This window comes from Hibiscus syriacus, unplaced genomic scaffold, assembly GCF_006381635.1.
Source record: "Hibiscus syriacus cultivar Baekdansim isolate YM2019G1 unplaced genomic scaffold, ASM638163v2 tig00110187_pilon, whole genome shotgun sequence".
NCBI lineage: Eukaryota > Viridiplantae > Streptophyta > Magnoliopsida > Malvales > Malvaceae > Hibiscus > Hibiscus syriacus.
In genome coordinates, this window is record NW_024062618.1 from 1,506,851 (window position 1) to 1,520,584 (window position 13,734).

At 36.8% G+C, this 13,734-nt stretch overlaps 3 pseudogenes; 1 reads left to right on the forward strand and 2 right to left on the reverse strand.

The window, feature by feature from the left end:
• Window positions 1–3,385: 3,385 nt before the first annotated feature.
• LOC120217634 lies at window positions 3,386–6,024 on the reverse strand (annotated as a pseudogene).
• A 918-nt stretch (window positions 6,025–6,942) lies between these two features.
• On the forward strand, window positions 6,943–10,169 carry LOC120217621 (annotated as a pseudogene).
• Window positions 10,170–10,990: 821 nt separating this feature from the next.
• On the reverse strand, window positions 10,991–13,430 carry LOC120217367 (annotated as a pseudogene).
• Window positions 13,431–13,734: the final 304 nt, after the last annotated feature.

Consider the following 13,734-nt stretch of genomic DNA (forward strand, 5'->3'; position numbering starts at 1 on the left):
CAAGCTCACATTATCTCCTGCACCAAATGTATCAGACGCCCCATATGAATACCATATTCCATCAGTGTTGGGATATGGAACCGCAGGATATTGCACAAGGTTTCCATTGTCTAGCATGGCAAGACGAAATATCCCCGTCGACTGATCGGTTTCAGAGATGCTGGAGAACAGTTGTTGCCCAGCTGAGAGTCGTTGGCCCGGTAGAATGGTGGTGGTGGGGTGTTCAAAGCTCTCCCAAATCTTTCCTTGGGTAGAATTGTATAGAACAAAATTCCCAGAATCAAGCATCGAAGCAGCGGCGATTGTTTCAGTGGAATCGACAATGAATGTTTCATCTTCCGGTGTTGATCTCAGAACAAACCTTCCATCGGTCGTAAGAAGCAAACTAGCGGTTCTTGGAACGGGAGGGTCATCTCGGTTGGCTGTCCAAACCACAGTTTTCTGGGGAATTCCGGCGAGAAAAATTCCAATAGCATAGCCCTTAGATTGTTGATAAAACCCAAAGGCGTACAGGCCAGAAGGGGATAGCCATACGGGATCGGTTGTGGGTGTTAGAGAAGCGCCTAGGCTTATATTGGAACTCCTTGACTGGGCTACCGCTGTTGATATGATAAACAGAAGAAGAAGAGGTAACAAAATGGCAGCCATGGCTAAAGAGCAAAGACAAAAACTTTGAGGTATAGAATTGTCTGATGTAAGCGTCAAGTTTCTGACATTGAGGGATTATAAAGATTTATGTGGGAATGGAGCTGAACATGAAATTGCGTGTGAAATTGCAAACCATTTCAATTAAAATTTATTGAATAAAATAATGAAATGTGAATAAATAAATATTTTCTTAATAAATCTGGGATGATTATAAGATAATATTTTTTTAAAGATTTTAATCATTTGACAATGAAATTTTATATCTCTGTATATTTGATCTCAAATATGCGATCTCAATAGATAACAATAAATCTTTTAATCATTCAGGTGCTTGGTTTAATAAATATTAAATGTATAAATAATAAATGTTAAATGTGTAATTATATCATTTTTAACTGTAACATTAGTTTTTTTCATTAAATATTAAAGACATGGTTTGATTAACAACATTTAAACGATTAAGTGATGTGATTGACACAATTAAAACATCAAAGACCAAAATAAAATCTGATCAGTTCAATGATTACGACTATGAGTATAGTTTACTCTTATTTTTAAACGGTTGTTAAACTAGTCTAAATTATAATATTAATTGTTTTTAATTGATTAATGTTCATATAAATTGTTATATAAAAATAACACATTAAATATAAAATAATATATTTTTATAATATTTATATTGAGAATATAAATTTTATTTATTTATTATGGATATGTAATAATTATCTTCATATATAATTCAAATATCTAAAATATACTATATATTCAAAGTAATTTTTACAAATAATTTTTGCTTAAATACATAAAAGAAAATAAGAGTGTAATAATTAAATATAACTTGTTAACATCATTAATTGTGCAAGCATGATTTATAATCCAGGACATATTAATTACTTAAAATTATTTATTTTGAATAGTATAAAGATGATTATATGGTAGTATCAATTAAGAATCTTTCTTAATTAATGACAATGCACATACTCGAATATAAGATCTCTATGGAGACCAACACTCCCTTTAATCGCTAATGTCACTCAATGAGTTCTTAAAAATATTTAAATATAGTATATTATTGTAAGAAAAAAGAATAATTTTGAGAGAGAATTTTTTTATTTTAACCAACAGTTTATATTAATTACATAAAAATATTTAAATTTATATTTTTATATATCAAACTATTATTAATGAATTGTCATTTTTTATATTTATTATAATTTAAATCGATTCATTTCATGCACAAACCAAATAATTTTAATGGTTAAAGAAATGATTGTTATTTTTGAAAGTCTTAGGTTCAAGCACTACGCTTGTAAGAGTGTTTGAAAGTTCAAATCTTGAATATAATCACCTAACATTAGTGGTTAAAATCCACCCTAAACCTCATACTCTTATATTTTGTTTGGTAATAATTTTTACTGCTCTCTTTTGGGTAATCAATGGCAAGCAAATTATCCCAAAAAAATATTAGTGATTAAAGGGTGTGTTATTCTTTTTAGAAAGTTTAGATTCAAGGATATGTATATATTCACTATAATTGAGAGAACTCCAAACAGAAATTACTAATATTAATAAAAAGTCAAACTTTTTAAAAGTAGTATTCAAGTAATATTGGTTGGAAATAGGGACAGATTGAATCGAAATTGGAGATGGTCTCTCCTAATTGTTTTTATTAGTTTAATAATTTAAATCTGGCCCTTACATCTTTTAGTTCAAATATTTTTAAAGTTTTTCAACCATTTAATATTCCGTCTTTACGCTTAGGACCTAACATTTATGACAATAAGAAAACAAGAGTATTTATTATGGTAAGAACATTGGAAAAATAGAAATAAAACGAAATAATACATCATTGACTAAGACTTTGTAGTCTGAGTCTTTGTACGTCCTTAACCAATCCCTAGGCCACGCTTTATTTGTATTAGTAACTTTTTCTACCCTCCATAAATAAGTGGGTCCATGCATTTTCTGATTTTCCCTTATATTTATAATTATTTGAATGAAACCCAACTACTTCCGCTATTCTCTCAATTTAATCACTTTCGTTAGAGAAATTATTCATTTTAGGCACCTGATACTAAATCCACGATAACAATACAATTTGTCAACCAACTTTTAGTATACTTTTGTTTTAAACGTCTCGACCCAAAAATATTAGGATCTTATCAAAAAATTCGTCACAGGTATGTTGATGTTTTAAACTAAAAAAACAACTATAATAATGCGATCAAAATGCATTGATTTATCCATTCTATGCTCGTATCACCATAGCAATCTTTCTTGGCGATGATTGAGTAGTGAGTAAAAATATGGCAGCCGGAACGTTGTATCTCAAATCAAGCATGGGACCTTGGTTCTTGTACATGGAATAATATGCCTGATGTGTCTGTAAGATGTTAGAAAACTCCCTTGAGATCTGTTATCTTGATTGTATGGACTTATCTGGAGCTTGTTCTTTTTGTTTCATTCATCGCATGATTTGTTTGACGTGTGTAGTCAATCGAACCAGTAGAGGATTTCTTTTAAATAGCATTTGAGACAAAGGATGCACCATCAACTGATGAAAAACCAACAAAAAGTTCAATGTAAGGTTACATGGATGGACTTATTAAGAATCAAGAGACACACAAAGAAGAGTTGCTTCAACTGTCTGTGGAGGTTAAGGACGACGATGATCTAGCGATGGCCGCTGATGGAAATCCAGTGCAAAAACTAAAGAACATGAGCAATGCCTATGGTGTTCAATCAGGGTAAACTTTATCGAGGATCTAGTTCAGAAATTGAAGCCTCATTGACAGAGGCTTGTATGGCTTCTCTTTCAGATTGATTAGAGAGTGAAAATGACTCGAACATTGTTGCCGTCTCCGTGTTGGTATTCATAGAAAATGCAGGTCTCGATGGAACTGGAAGAGACATGGAATAGCTACTAAGCATGAGAACCACAGAGGCCATGGTCGGTCTATAAACAATGTTTTCTTGAACACAAAGCAACCCGAGATGGATACATCTCATTATTTCGCTTCTCGAGCCATCCCTCAGAATTGGATCTACAACTTCCAAAGCAGCCCCTTCATTCCAGTTTCTCCATGCCTGCAAATGTTCGAGAATATGAACTTACATTGACTTTTAGCAAATTCTATTCCAGTTTTATGACAAACAAGGTATGTAGTTTACATGGATTAGAAGAGACTCTCCCGCTTCGTTGGAGAAGCTACTGATTTTTTTACCACTAATGATTTCTAAAACCAACACTCCAAAGGCATAAACATCAGATTTAACTGAATATTGTCCATGCCATGCATACTCTGGAGCCATGTATCCACTGCACACAAATACATTTGATCTTTAGTTTTTGGTCTCACAACTTAAACAAGTGTAGCAAGTAACATATAAAATTAGATTGTTCCTAATACTTACAAGGTCCCAACGATTTTGCTTGCATCAGATCGAGTTTGATCGACAGTAAACAATTTTGCCATTCCGAAATCTGAGATTTTAGGATTCATCTCTTCATCCAACAATATGTTGGCTGCTTTTAAGTCCCGATGGATGATTCGGTACCGAGAATCTTCGTGAAGATAAAGAAATCCCTTTGCTATTCCCTCTATAATTTTGTACCTCTTCTCCCAGTTCAGTTGTAATCGCTTTACTGGATCTGCAAAATGCACCAAGTTATAGGACTCGTGTGATTAGTAATAACCAGAGAAATTCAATAGACGTAGTTGGAAATTCCGGAACCGAATATAAAGTTGGAAATTCCGGAACCGAATATAAAGTTGTCAAGGCTTGAGTTAGGCAGAAACTCATAGATGAGAACCCTTTCTTTTTGTTCCAAGCTAAAACCATGAAGCCTAACCAAATTCCTGTGTTGAAGCTTCGCCAATAACATGACTTCATTCTTGAATTCTTACTCTCCTTGTGCCGAATTTCCAGACAGCCTCTTTATAGCTACTTTTCGTCCATCATCAAGCTTGCCCTGATAGTATAGAGTTTGGAACAAAGAACAGTGATGGAAAAACTGGAGGCAATAGTACTAAGGCTCCACTTTCATATATTCAAACATTTTCTGCCTTTTTTTATCTGTAATATGATGGGATTTTTCATACTCTAAATCTTAAATTACCTTATAAACTGAACCAAATCCACCTCGTCCAAGCATGTTTGCATCCGCGAAGTTTTCTGTTGCAACTCTTACAGCATTAAAGTCGAATTGCAAAGATTCCACACGGGACTTGTTATCTGCAGGTTAACATGGATTCAATTAAGTTATAACGAATGACAGAGAGGAAAACACTTGCAGTGTTTCGTGAAGTATCTTTTTTATGGTCAACTTACTTTGATCATCCTGCTTGGTTTTCTTGATCCTCTTAAGGAGAAAAGCAGCTGCAAGTATGACAATCACTGCTCCAAAAATGACAATTGGATCAACTACAATGACTAGCGTTTGAGATGAAACGCCCCCTTCCCCTGCACATGCAAGAACTTCTCATTTACATCAATTTCTTCCTGAAACCACCATGTCGTCGAAAAGATCTGAAATTACCTTTTGTGATTGTGGAGTTCACCGACTGCGGCGGTGGAGGACTTGCAGGTGAGGGTGGAGGAGACAGAGTCCGGGCAGTAGTAGAGGCATTTGAGACATAGAAGGGATACAAATCCCATCTGAACCAACAATTAGGCTTCTGAACATAACCTCCCTGCTTCCCATGACAACAGCTTTCATAATGAGCAACGGAATGCCTTAGGCAGGAATCACAATCCTTATCTGATAAATCCGGAGTGCACTGCATTAGTGCATATATCTTTTGGAATACTTCAAAATAAGCTTCCCCGGTTGCATACTTAAGAGCAGAAGAGCCGTTGGAAGCCTTTCTCGCCACACTGTCCATCAAACTCTCCCAGACTATCGAATTCTGTTAAGTTCGATGTGATGTCGCCCGTATTATAGCCTGCGTCGGTCGGTTCTAGGTCGAGGATTCCGAAGAAGGGACGATCTGCATAACGTGCAATACATGGGGGGTCGCCTCCCCATGAAAGGGCTTCTTTCTGGTAGGGACAGCTAGCTATGAGGTCGTGGATTGAGGAATTGAGACATGTATAACAACCATTTGGAGTAGAGTCGCCTCTGCACATACCAAGAGCGTAATCTTTGCCGGAGTTTTGGCCAACACTGTCAGTAAAGAAACCATCTTTTGCAGAGACATTAGGTAGAAGAGAAGCGAGAATAAGGTCCCGGTTTTTGGCATATGTACTATTAACGGTAAAATTACCAGAGTCATAGCATCTCAGGTTAGCGTCCACAAGACTGATGCCAATAAGCAGATAAGAGAGGATTGAAGAAAGAGCTTCAAGTTTAATCCACATATGGAGATTCTATAATGTGAAGAAACAGAAACCAAAAAGTAAAAAGGAAAAGTGAACTTTTATTCCAGATTTTTCTTGGTAGAGCTGGGAGATATTTTGTTCCTCTGCATGTAAAGAGCACCCATTAAAGCAAAAGTCTTGAGCTGTTAAAAAGCTGAACCTCAGGTCTTTTATTCCTCAGTCAAACGTGTGAACTCCGTTATCTATTCTAAAATTTGATAATAAAATTTGAAACAGTTTATAATATTTGAACTTAAAATTTTTAAAATTAATTTTTATCTTTTTATTATTGAGATAACTTGTTTCATACCTAATATATATATATATATATATATTTAATAGCATGATTGTGTTTAATGATATTAATGGCTGGCTGGAGTTATTTGAATAAGTTTAATGAATGAAATAAACATAAGGGACTGAGATGATATTTTCTTTTATATAGGAATTAAACTAAAAATAAGTCATTACTAACGTCACGTTAATGATTTTATGATTAAATTATAATAAATCGATAATTTAATTAACTGAAACATATATATTTTTTTAATTTTGATGATCAAAAGTAGACAACATAAAAATAAAAGTGACCTACAAAGGTGAGACTGAGGAACTAATGATCAAAGTTTGGATCGACTTTTCAAAGCTTAAAACTTTTTCTTTAATGGGCGCTCTTGACTCTTTCTCCAACTCAAGCAAACAAAATATCCCAACTCAAGCAAACAAAATATCCCAAAATTTTTAGCTTGGTTACAAAAATATGGGAAGAAACATGGAAGTATCTCTTGCAATACCATGGATTTCTCAACTAACCACACCTGTCTCACTCATAAAGGTGAGACTAAGGGATTAAAGTCTTTAAGTTTCGTCTTTGGATAGACTTTTACAAGCCAACGACTTTATCTTTAATGGCGCTCTCGACTCTCTCCAACTCAAATCAAGCAAACAAAACCTTCCGTCTCTGCAAAAGTTAACACTCCTTTTTTGTTCTTTCAAATCATTGCAAAAATGTGGGTTAAACTTAAAGCTCTTTCTTCAATTCTCTCCTTTATGCTTATGGGCATCAGTCTTGTTGCCGCTGCCCCAAGATGCTATGACACTGGTAATTTTACCGCAAATAGCACATACGGTAAAAACCGGGACCTTGTTCTCGCTTCACTCCCACCTAATGTCTCTGCAAACGATGGATTCTTCAATGCCACCATTGGCCAGAACTCCGACAAAGTTTACGCTCTTGGTATGTGCATAGAAGGAGACTCTTCAGACCGTTGTTATAGATGTCTCAATGGCACAATCAACGATCTCATAGCTAGTTGTCCCAGCCAGAAAGAAGCCATTTCATGGGGAAGTGACCTCTTATGTCTTGTACGCTATGCAAATCGCTCGTTTTATGGAACCCTGGATCTAGATCCAGTAGAGGCAGGCTATAACACGGGCGACATCACATCAAACTTAACACAATTTGATACGGTTTGGGAGAGTTTGATAGACAGTGTGGTGAGGAAAGCTTCCGATGGCTCTTCTAGTCTCAAGTATGCAACTGGGGAAGCAGATGTTACGGTATTCCGAAAGATATGCACTAATGCAGTGCACTCCAGATATATCGGAGCAGGATTGTGACTCCTGCCTAAGGCAATCCGCAAGTTACTATGAAAACTGTTGCCATGGGAAGCAAGGAGGTTATGTTCGGAGGCCTAACTGTTATTTCCGTTGGGATTTGTATCCCTTCTATACACCCAATGCTTCTACTACGGCACCTTCTTTGTCTCCTCCACCCTCACCTGCCAGTCCGCCGCCACGGTCAGTGGACCCCGAAATCAGAAAAGGTAAGTAGTGGTCTGCTAGATGCATGTTAATTTCGGGAATAAATTGATGCACATGAAAATAGGTATCTTGTCTAAAGGTACTTACAAAGTTCTTGCTTGTACAGAAGGGGGAGGCAGTTCATCTCGAACACTAGTCATTATAATTGTTCCAAGTGTCATCTTCGTCGCAGTGCTTGTCATACTTGGAGTTGTTCTCCGCAAGAGGATCAAGAAAAAGAAACAGGATGATCAAAGTAAGTCATTGATTTTCTTTTGTTTTCCTGTTAGTGTTACAACAAAAGATGCTTCACAATTAATCGACCCTTTGCAATGTTTAAGCATGGTGTGGTTAGTTTTGCTCTCCTTTCCATTTGTTATAAGTAACATAAATGATTCTTTGTTACCCTACAGATAACAAGGCTCATGACGAATCGTTGCAAATTGACTTTAATGCAGTGAGAGTTGCAACAGAAAACTTCTCCGATGCAAACATGCTTGGAAGAGGTGGATTTGGTCCTGTTTATAAGGTAATTTAAGATTTGGTGCATGAAAATTTCCATCATCTCAAAGAATAAAAAAAGACATAATGAATATGTGACAGTGAATGCTAGGAAATAATAGTTGGTGTTTTCCATCATTGTTCTTTGTTCCAAATTCTATCAGGGTAAGCTTGAAGATGGACGAGAGATAGCTGTAAAGAGGCTGTCTGAAAATTCGGGACAAGGAACACAAGAATTCAAGAACGAAGTCATGCTATTGGCGAAGCTTCAACACAGGAATTTGGTTAAGCTTCTTGGTTTTAGCTTGGAAAAAAAGGAAAGGGTTCTAATCTATGAGTTTCTGCCCAACTCAAGCCTTGACAACTTTATATTCGGTACCATTTCAATCCTTTTAAACTACACCTATTGAATTTCTCTGGTTATTACTATTCCATTGCTCATGACTAATCATACGTGTAGAAATATTTTAGATTCTGAATACGCATTTTAGTCCTATAATTATACGAATTTTGCAGATCCAGTAAGGCAACTACTACTAAACTGGAACAAGAGGTGCAAAATTATAGAGGGAACAGCCAAAGGACTTCTTTATCTTCATGAAGATTCCCAATACCGAATCATCCATCGTGACTTGAAAGCAGCCAACATATTGTTGGATGAAGAGATGAATCCTAAGATCTCAGATTTTGGAATGGCGAAATTGTTTGTGCTTGATCAAACTCGAGCTGATACAAGCAAAATCGTTGGGACCTTGTATGTATTAAGAATGATGAGATTTTATATGTTATTTGTTACACTTGTATATTGTGATATCCAAAACTCAAATATCCCAGGCATTAGCCTACCCTTCAAATTCATTTATTCATTAAAATGTATTTGCATGCAGTGGATACATGGCTCCAGAGTATGCATGGCATGGTCAGTATTCAGTTAAATCTGATGTTTATGCCTTTGGAGTGTTGGTTTTAGAAATCATTAGTGGCCACAAAATAAATAGCTTCTCCAACGAAGCGGGAGAGTCTCTGCTAACCCATGTAAGCTCTCCATACTGTGGTCATGGTATATATTGTGGATTAGATTTTGCTAAAAGAAAATGTAAGTACATAACCTCAAACATTTGCAGGCATGGAGAAACTGGAATGAAGGGACTGCTTTGGAATTTGTTGATCCCATTCTGAGGGATGGCTCGAGAAGCGAAATAATGAGATGTATCCATCTCGGGTTACTTTGTGTTCAAGAAAATATTGCTTCTAGACCGACCATGGCCTCTGTGGTTCTCATGCTTAGTAGCCATTCCATGTCTCTTCCAGTTCCATCGAGACCTGCATTTTCTGTGAATACCAAAACGGAGACAGCAACAATGTCCGATTCATTGCCACTCTTTAATCTATCTGTAAGAGAAGCCACCCAAGACTCTGTCAATGAGGCTTCTATTTCTGAACTAGATCCTCGATGAAGTTCGAATAAGTACTTGCATTGCATATTTTCTGTACTTTTTTGTTTTCTGTACGATTGTCTAGAAATTCAGACCAAACCATCCATCCACCAAGCGCCCACTGAGGTGCTTAAATGAATCCATATTGGCCTACTGTGCGTGCAAGCAGATCCGGTAAACAGACCAACTATGTCAACTGCGGTTGACATGTTAGGAAACTACAGCATAACGCTTCCTCTAACAGCAGAACCTGCATTTTACGTTAGACGTAGTGTTGCAGAACCAATTTAACCCAATTCAAGCGATTGAATCTGTTCTGTTAATGAGGTTACGATTTCGAATATGTCACCTCGGTGATTGATTAGTCATTGTATCATCCTTTGTCTTCAGTACTTCAAGGATATGATAGTTCCTGAATAATTGTTGAGTTGTTCATTTTGGCTGAATGAACGTTCCTAAAATGTACTGCAACTTTTGAACAAAATAGTGGCATATAATTGGCTAAAAAAACATGATGTATTTAGTGTGTATAATCAACATGTTTTTAATAATTATTTCAGTATGTTACGGACTTGAATGCTACTAATTTTCGTAAATATTCTAATTTTATTTACTTGGTGAGCTTTTAACCAATAAGAACTTGGCACATGCTTGGTGTGAGACAAACCCAAGGTCTAAAACATACCTGGTTCAGTTCAGTCGATTACAGGTCCGGATGTGATACATCCAGAGAACGGAACAAGAAATAACCATTTCGGGGGCTTAATTCTAAATTATATTTCAAATAATCTAGTTAACACATAAACAAGGATTAAATCGCATCACGTCGACTATATGAGCCTTCATTCAATTTATGAAACAATCAGGCATTAGACAACAAAAAAATTACACTTTTTATCGATACTAACTAATGAGTATCGATACTCAATTCGAAGACATATATCAAAATGAACTACTATTTTTCTTTCAAACTATATTATCGATTTTGTTCTTATGATTTTGATACACTTGTACATACAACCATACCATACAACTATAAGTTTTGATATATTAATATTTCTATTATACTGATGTAAACATGTTTGTACATTTGTCACACACTTATAATTCCATTTTCATGTATTTATTTATGTTGTATCAAATAATTGTTGTGTCCGAAATTGGCGAAGTGTGATACAATAGGATGACTGGCTGGTGTTAATTAGAATAAGTTTAATAACACACATCTAAATCTTCAAACCTTATCGAGGAACCATGTCCGAATTTGAAACCTCATTTCGGGTAAATTGGATGGTTCGGGTTTTGGAATCATCGGAATCTGTGTTGCCCGATACCGGAGAAGAGTTCAGGCAGAATCCAGGCTTGGTGGGCTCCGGAAGAGAATAAGTGCATCGACTGAGAGTAACAACAACCGAACCCATACTTGGTCTGCTACCAATATCTTCTTGAACGCATAGCAACCCCAGGTGGATACATTTCAGCATTTCTCTTCTTGAACCACCCTTCAGATTACTATCTATTACATTCAAACTTGACCCTTTCTTCCAGTTTTCCCATACCTGCAAATTACATAGCTTAACACCGTTCAGAATTCCCAGAAAACAGGATAATATTACCATTTTTTTTCTTCCCCAAATGGTGTAAATTGTTGAATTTGCCTTACATAAGTTGGAAGACTCCCTGTTTCCTCATGGAAGAAGTGACTGATTTTTTCACCAGTGATGATTTCCAGAACCAACACGCCGAAGCTATATACATCGGATTTGACTGAGAAATGCCCCTGTTTTACATATTCTGGAGCCATGTAACCACTGTAAACGATAAGATGCAAAGTAGATTTCAGTGACAGTTGAATATTTAATGCTTACCATGGCATTTGAGAGGAGACTTACAATGTTCCCACAATTCTGCTTGTATCGGTATGAGTTTGATCCAAATTGAACAACTTTGCCATTCCAAAATCTGAAATTTTAGGATTCATCTCTGCGTCCAATAGAATGTTATCGGCTTTTAAGTCTCTATGAATGATTCGTAGTCGAGAATCTTCATGAAGATAGTGAATCCCTCGAGCGATGCCACCTATGATTGTGTATCTGAGCTCCCAATTCAACAACAAACGCTTGGTTGGATCTACAAATTTAAAAGAAAAATGTAAAACAACTCACTTTATGGTAAAACAATGTTAACAGCAAAGAAATGGTATCATACGGAATATAAAGTTGTTAAGGCTTGATGCAGGCAGAAACTCATAGACAAGAAGCCTTTCCTCTCCCTGTATGCAAAACCTATAAGCCTAACCAAATTCCTATGCTGAAGCCTTGCCATTAATATGACTTCATTCTTAAATTCGGATTCTCCTTGTTCAGAGTTTCTAGACAGCCTCTTTACAGCGACTTCTTGTCCGTCAGGAAGTGTTCCCTTAGGCAACAAACAGGAAAAATATGAATCTATTCCTATGCGATGTGACTTATTCTTCCATTGCAGTATCTGATTACCTTGTAAACAGTACCGAATCCACCTTGTCCGAGCTTATTATTGTTGGAGAAGTCCATTGTTGCTTCTTTGATAGTGCTGAAGTCGAGTTGCAATGACTGTCTGCTGAAGTCAAATGGCATTCTGTTGCTGACGTGTTCATCTGCAACATCAGAAACTGAATTGGTGACCATATATGTACCTGGAAACAAAAGTGAAATGGTATGGTCACTTACTTTTCGTCCCGCTCCTCGTCTTCTTCCTTATCTTTAAAAGCATGATGCAAGTAAGAGTCACGAATGCTGTTAAAGTAGCAATTGAAACAACGATGAATATAGCTGTTCGAGAAGTGGCGCTTCCTTTATCTGCAAAAGCCAGCAACATAATCATTTATAGGAAATGTGACCATTATTAGAGGTCCAGTGTACCTTTCTTTGCTATTGTATCAGTAGAACGTGGAGGAGGTGGTAGAGACCGGACTGGGGCCTCAGCTGAAGATTCGTAAAAGGGATACAAATCCCATCTGAAGAAACAGTTAGGCTTATGGACGAATCCTCCCTGCCTCCCGTGGCAACGTCTTCGATAGTCATCCACACAGACTCGCAGGCAGTTGGAGCAGTCCCTCTGAGATAGAGCCGGTGTACACTGCATGAGCGAATATATCCTCCGAAGGTTGGTGAAATCCGTTTCCTCGGTTGCAAACGAGCCCATGGAAGCTTTCCTCTCCAAACTATCAGTTAAATTCCCCCAAACCTCATCAAAATGTGTTAAATTTGAGTCTATATTGTTGTCATTACAGCCTATGTTGGTTGGATCTAGCTCCAGGGTTCCAACGATAGAGCGATTCGTATAGCGTACTATACATGGTGGATTCCCCGGTCCCCATGAAATGGCTTCCTTTTGGCTGTGACACTCGGCTAAGATGCCTCGAGTCGCTGATTCGATACGGTCGGAACAAACTTGATCAGAAGCGTCCCCTCTGCAAAGCCCCAGAGCATATACTTTGTTGGGGTCTTGGCCAATGCTGCCACTGAAGAAACCTCCATTTTTTGAGACATTGATCGAGAGAGAAGCAAGAAGGAGGTCACGATTTCTACCGTACGTACTATCTGTTGTGAAGTTCCCAGTTTCATAGCAAATTTGGGCAGTGGTAAGACCCATGGCTAAGATCATTTGACATACATGAAAAACCAAAATGTTGACAAGCATTGTGGGATTCTGTGCTAGCTTCCCCTCAGTTCCCGTCTTTTCCAAGATAACTGTTTTCTACATTCAGACATCATGTTATTCTCCGGGCGAGGACCGGTGTCTTAATTTCTACCTTTTTCGTTTTTTCCAACTAACATAACATAAGGAAGGTTTTTCGAACGTATTTATCCAATATTAATAAAAAAATTACATAAGAAAAGTTTTATCGAGTTAAACTGTTTTATTGACTTTAAGAATTTAACTCTCCCAGGCCTACCTCGTGCCCAAAAGGGTAAATTACTGAAGTAGCCACTCACTTATTATT